Raw genomic sequence first — 6899 nt, forward strand, 5'->3', positions numbered from 1 at the left:
GAGGTCGGTCACCAGTGGAGTGCCCCAGGGATCTGTTCTGGGACCCTTACTCTTTATGACTTTTATAAATGACTTGGATGAGGAAGTGGAGGGATGGGTTGGTAAGTTTGCCAACGATACCAAGGTTGGTGTTGTTGTGGATAGTCTGGAGGGATGTCAGAAGTTGCAACGAAACATAGATAAGATGCAAGACTGGGCGGAGAAGTGGCAGATGGACTTCAACACGGATAAATATGTAGTGGTCCATTTTGGCAGCTCCAATGGGATGAAGGAGTACAATATCAAGTGTAGGACTCTTAGTAGTGTGGAGGATCAGAAGGACCTTGGGGTCCAGGCCCGAAGGACTCTTAAATCGGCCTCGCAAGTGGAGAATGTGGTCAAGAAGGCGTATGGTGTACTGGCCTTCATTAATTGAGGGATTGAGTTTAGGAGTCGGGAGGTAATGCTGCAACTTTATAAGACCCTTGTCAGACCCCACTTGGAGTACTGTGCACAGTTCTGGTCGCCTCACTACAGGAAGGATGTGGAAGCTATTGAGAGGGTGCAGAGGAGATTTACAAGGATGTTGCCTGGATTGGGAGGCATGCCTTATGAAGATAGTTTGAGGGAGCTAGGTCTTTTCTCCCTGGAGAGACGAAGGTTGAGAGGCGACCTGATAGAGGTTTATAAAATGTTGAGAGGAATAGATAGGGTGGATTCTCGGAGGCTATTTCCCAGGGCTGAAATGGTCGCTACGAGAGGACACAGTTTTAAGGTGCTGGGGAGCAGGTACAGAGGAGATGTTAGGGGTAAGTTTTTCACTCAGAGGGTGGTGAGTGAGTGGAATCGGCTGCCGTCGGTGGTGGTAGAGGCGAACTCGCTGAGGTCTTTTAAGAAACTTATAGATGAGTACATGGGATTTAATGGGATTGAGGGTTATAGATAGGCCTGGTAGGTATGGATATGATCGGCGCAACTTGTGGGCCGAAGGGCCTGTTTGTGCTGCAGTGTTCTATGTTCTATCTTGGAGTCTGGGCTTATAGGAAGCTCAAAGCAGCTTCGCAGGTGGAGGATGTGGTCAAGAAGGCGTATGATTGCTGGTCTTCTTCAATCAAGGAATTGAATTTAGGAGTCAGGAGACAATGCTTCAGCTTTGTAACACCCTAGTCAGACCCCACTTGGAGTACTGTGCTCAGTTCTGGTCGCCTCATTACAGGAAGGATGTGGAAGTTATAGAATGGGTGCAGAGGAGATTTACAAGGATGTTACCTGGATTGGGAGGCATGCCTTATGAGGATAGGTTGAGGGAGCTCGGTCTCTTCTCCCTGGAGAGACGAAGGTTGAGAGGTGACCTGATAGAGGTTTATAAAATGTTGAGAGATATAGATAGGGTGGATTCTCGGAGGCTATTTCCCAGGGCTGAAATGGTCGCTACGAGAGGACACAGGTTTAAGGTGCTGGGAAGCAAGTACAGAGGAGATGTTAGGGGTAAGTTTTTCACTCAGAGGGTGGTGAGTGAGTGGAATCGGCTGCCGTCGGTGGTGGTGGAGGTGGATTCAATAGGGTCTTTTAAGAGACTTTTGGGTAAGTACATGGAACTTAGTAAGATAGAGGGTTATAGGTAAGCCTAGTAATCTCTAAGGTAGGGACATGTTCAGCACAACTTGTGGGCCGAAGGGCCTGTTTGTGCTGTAGTTTTTCTGTGTTTCTAAATGTAAGTTCGTGCTTTCTCAGAAAGCATCAGGAAGATGTCTCTCTGCTGCCTTTGATTTGATTAGAAAATAACAAAATTTGCAGTGCGGTGACACAAGAGCTAGCACGACATGATTGACTGAATGGTCTCCTGTGCTGGGCATGATCAGTATCTGTTGCCCAGCCCTAATTGACCCTAGCGAGGGTGATGGGGAGCTGCTTTTTTGAATCGCTGCAGTCCCTGTGGTGTAGGTACACCCACTGCGCTGTTAGGGAGGGAGTTCCAGGATTTTGACCCAGTGACAGTGAAGGAACGGTGATATATTTCCATGTCAGGATGGTGAGTGACTTGGAGGGGAATTTCCAGCTGGGGGTGTTCCCAGGTATCTGCTGCCCTTGTCCTTCCAGATGGTGAAAGTTGAGGGTTTGGAAGATGCTTTTCACAGAATCATAGAAATCATAGAATCCCTACCGTGCAGAAGAGGCCATTCGGCCCATCAAGTCTGCACCGACTGCAATCCCACCTTGGTCCTACCCCCATATTCCTACACATTTACCCACTAATTCCTCCAAACTGCACAACTCAGGACATGAAGGGCCAACTAACCTAACCCGCACATCTTGGACTGTGGGAGGAAACCCACACAGACACGAGGAGAATGTGCAAACTCCACACAGACAGTGACCCAAGCTGGAATTGAACCCAGGACTCTGGAGCTGTGAAGCAGCAGTGCTAACCACTGTGCTACCGTGCTTTGGTGAGTTCTTACCTTGCATTTTTAGGTGGTACATACAGCTGACACCAAGACCACACTGTGATCAAAGATGAGATTGAAACAAATATTGAGGAAAGATATTAACATAGAACAAAGAAGAACGAAGTACAGCACAGGAACAGGCCCTTCAGCCCTCCAAGCCCATGCTGATCATGATGCCCCAACTAATAAAAAATTTTCTGCCCTTACTTGGTCTATATCCCTCTATTCCCTCCCTATTCATGTACCCAAGGGCAACACGGTGGCACAGTGGTTAGCACTGCTGCCTCACAGGGACCCAGGTTCAATTTCCAGCTTGGGTCACTGTCTATGTGGCGTTTGCACATTCTCCCTGTGTCTGCGTGGGTTTCCTCCGGGCGCTCTGGTTTCCTCCCACAGTCAGAAAGACGTGCTGGTTAGGTGCATTGACTGTGCTAAATTCTTCCTTAGTGTACCCAAACAGGCACTGGAATGTGGCAACTAGGGATTTCCATAGTAACTTCATTGCCGTGTTAATGTAAGCCTACTTGTGACAATAATAAATAATCATTAAACATCAAGATGCCTCTTAATAGAGCATAGAACATTACAGCACAGTACAGGCCCTTTGGCCCTCGATGTTGCACTGACCAGTGGAACCAATCTAATGACCCTCTAACCTAAACTATTCCAATGTTATCCATAAATGTTGCTAATGCATCTGTTTGCACCACATCCTTTGGCAGCCGGTTCCAGGCACCCACCAATCTCTGTGTGAAAAACTTTCACTGTTTGGGTTGAGTTAAGAAACAACAGTGGGGGGTGGGGGGCGTGGGGGGTGTGGGGGACGGGGCGTGGGGGGTGTGGGGGGTTGGTGTGGGGGGGGAGGGGGGTGTGGGGTGGGGGGGGGGCGGGGGGGGGAGGGGGGTGTGGGGTGGGGGGGGAGGGGGGTGTGGGGTGGGGGGGAGGGGGGTGTGGGGTGGGGGGGAGGGGGGTGTGGGGTGGGGGGGGAGGGGGGCGTGGGGGGAGGGGGGTTGGTGTGGGGGGGGGAGGGGGTGTGGGGTGGGGGGGAGGGGGGCGTGGGGGGAGGGGGGTTGTGTGGGGGGGGAGGGGGTGTGGGGTGGGGGGGGAGGGGGGTGGGGGGGGAGGGGGGTGTGGGGTGGGGGGGGAGGGGGGTGTGGGGTGGGGGGGGAGGGGGGTGGTGGGGGGGAGGGGGTTGGTGTGGGGGGTGTGGGGGGAGGGGGGTGTGGGGGAGGGGGGTTGGTGTGGGGGGTGTGGGGGGGAGGGGGGTGTGGGGGGAGAGGGGTTGGTGTGGGGGGTGTGGGGGGGAGGGGGGTGTGGGGGGGGTTGGTGTGGGGGTGTGGGGGGGAGGGGGGTGTGGGGGGGAGGGGGGTGTGGGGGGGAGGGGGTGTGGGGGGGAGGGGGGTTGGGGGGAGGGGGGTGTGGGGGGGAGGGGGGTGTGGGGGGGAGGGGGGTGTGGGGGGGAGGGGGGTTGGGGGTTGGGGGGGAGGGGGGTGTGGGGGGGGAGGGGGGTTGGGGGTTGGGGGGGAGGGGGTGTGGGGGGAGGGGGGTGTGGGGGGGAGGGGGGTTGGGGGTGTGGGGGGGAGGGGGGTTGGGGGTTGGGGGGGGGGGGTGTGGGGTGAGGGGGGTTGGGGGTGTGGGGGGGAGGGGGGTGTGGGGGGGAGGGGAGGGGGGGGTGGGGGGGAGGGGAGGGGGAGGGGGGGAGGGGGGGTGGTGGGGGGGAGGGGGGAGGGGGGGTTTTGGGGGAGGGGGTGGGGGGAGGGCGGGGTGGGGAGTGGCTGGGGTAGGGGGAGGGAGGGGAGTGGGGAGGGGGGAGGGAGGGGAGTGGGGAGGGTGGGGGAGGGGGGAGGGAGGGGGCTGGGGAGGAAGGGGGGAGGGGGTGGGGGGGTGTGGGGGGGTGGTGGGGGGGAGGGTGGAGGGGGGAGGGGAGGGAGGGGGTTGGGGGCGGGGGTCATTTACAGACCACCAAACTGTCCTGGTAATGTTGGGAAAAGCATTAGACAGAAATCCGAAATGCGCGTGTTAAAGGATTGTGGGCGCTTTTAACCTGCAGATAGATTGGGACAGTCAAACGAGTCACAGTGCAATAAAGGAGGAATTTCTGGAGTGTGTACGGGATGGTTTTCTGTAGCAATACGCTGAGGAACCAACAAGGGAGCAGGCGTGGTGGACTGGGTGTTGTGTAATGAGAAAGGATTAGTCGGCAATCTGGTTGTGGGAGAATCCTTGGGGATGAGTGACCGTAATGTGGTGGGATTCTTTATCAAGGTGGACAGTGATGTCGCTGATTCTGAGACCAGGCTCCTGAATCTCAGTGAAGGGAACTGTGATGGTGAGAGGCATGGATTGGCCATGAGGGACTGGGAAACATTACCGAAAGGAAAGACGTTGGACAGGCAATGGCAGGCATTTAAAGAACAAATAGGTGAGAAGTTCTTTATTCCTGTTTGGCGCAAAAGTGGCACAGTCAGAAACAGGAGAGTTTATAACAGGGATTTAAAACAAAGGCTGAGGAATTAAATTTATACTGAGGCTGGGAAACCTGCTTCTGAAATGCAAATCCTGCCCCCCGCACTGCAGAGGAAGGATTAGATATGAAAGCAAGGTTAATAATATCTGTGAGTTCTGTTGTGCAGCATGTTCCGTGAAGCAGAGTCGCAAACACAATCCTTTCAAGATACCCCGCGATTGTGATATCTCTCTCCTTCGAGATATTGAGCGGGAGCAGAGGAAGAAGGTAAATGTTTTAACCCTTACTGGCTCAACCAACATCTAGAAATGAGTGATTTGTTCCAATGCTTCTGTGTGTCAGGCTTACACAATCCAGAATTAAAATCAGTCACCCCCCCCCCCCCCACCCCCACCTTTCCCTGCCCCCAGGAACAAAACGAACAAAAGAAACTCAAGATTCACGAGAAGGGAATCGGTGCAGCTCAAGTTAGTGTCAAATTTGGCGGCGGCAGAACGTGGAGGAGGAAGAACCAGGGGACGACGAGGAGACACAACACCAAGCCAATGCCAAGCCAATGTGAAAAAACTCGCCACTCTCAAAAGTGACCCATCCTGGAAGGTCAAAGTCACAAGAGGTACGGCCAGATCCTCAGCATGGGATTAGATACAGAGTAAAGCTCCCCCTACACTGTCCCCCCATCAAACACTCCCAGGACAGGTACAGCACGGGGTTAGATACAGAGTAAAGCTCCCTCTACACTGTCCCCATCAAACACTCCCAGGACAGGTACAGCACAGGGTTAGATACAGAGTAAAGCTCAAACTGCACTGACCCCATCAAACACACCCAGGACAGGTACAGCACGGGGTTAGATACAGAGTAAAGCTCACTCTACACTGTCCCCCCATCAAACACTCCCAGGACAGGTACAGCACGGGGTTAGATACAGAGTAAAGCTCCCTCTACACTGTCCCCATCAAACACTCCCAGGACAGGTACAGCACGGGATTAGATACAGAGTAAAGCTCCCTCTACACTGTCCCCCCATCAAACACTCCCAGGACAGGTACAGCACGGGGTTAGATACAGAGTAAAGCTCCCTCTACACTGTCCCCCCCATCAAACACTCCCAGGACAGGTACAGCACGGGGTTAGATACAGAGTAAAGCTCCCTCTACACTGTCCCCATCAAACACTCCCAGGACAGGTACAGCACGGGGTTAGATACAGAGTAAAGCTCCCTCTCCACTGTCCCCATCAAACACTCCCAGGACAGGGACAGCATGGGGTTAGACACAGAGTAAAGCTCCCTCTCCACTGTCCACATCGAACACTCCCAGGACAGGTCAAGGGCTGGGGGGCAGCAGTGTGGGGGTCCCAGGCTGGCCAGCGATCGAGCTGGTCAGCAAAATGCAGACTGAGATACCGGGGCCACTGCGCATGTGCAGAGTTCTGGAACTGCCAGACTCTGGCCCCGCCCCCCCGAGCTTTTAATGATATTCACGATTGGGACCTTTGCTTTGCACAGAGTGTTGGAGATTCGAGTCTGAACTCCCACTGATAAAACAACCCTGAATTACACCAGTTTTCCCACCAATTCAACACTTAATGTTATTTTGGAGAATCGCCCCCTCTTTGTGAACTGAATTAAACAAAGCAACCCAGGATTTACAAAGTGCAGAAAAAATGGTTGAAATGAACATGAGGTGTTAATTGCCCTCTCTCCCTCTCGCTCTCTCTCTCCCTTATCTCAGTGTTTCTCTTTCACTCTTTCTTTGTCACACTCTACCTCTCTCTGTCTCTCCATCTCTCTCTTTCTCCAATTCACTGTCTCTCTTTCTATCCTTCTTCACCTCTCTCTCTATCTTGACTGCCTTTCCTCTGTGTGTGTGTGTGTGTGTGTGTGTGTGTGTGTGTGTGTGTGTGTGTGTGTGTGTGTGTGTGTGTGTGTGTGTCTCTGTTTCTCTCTCCTCTCTGTCTCTCCCTTTCTCATGGTTCAGCTCAGTTTATAATCTTATTTC

This window comes from Carcharhinus amblyrhynchos, chromosome 3, assembly GCF_965287045.1.
Source record: "Carcharhinus amblyrhynchos chromosome 3, sCarAmb.v2.hapA, whole genome shotgun sequence".
Lineage (NCBI taxonomy): Eukaryota > Metazoa > Chordata > Chondrichthyes > Carcharhiniformes > Carcharhinidae > Carcharhinus > Carcharhinus amblyrhynchos.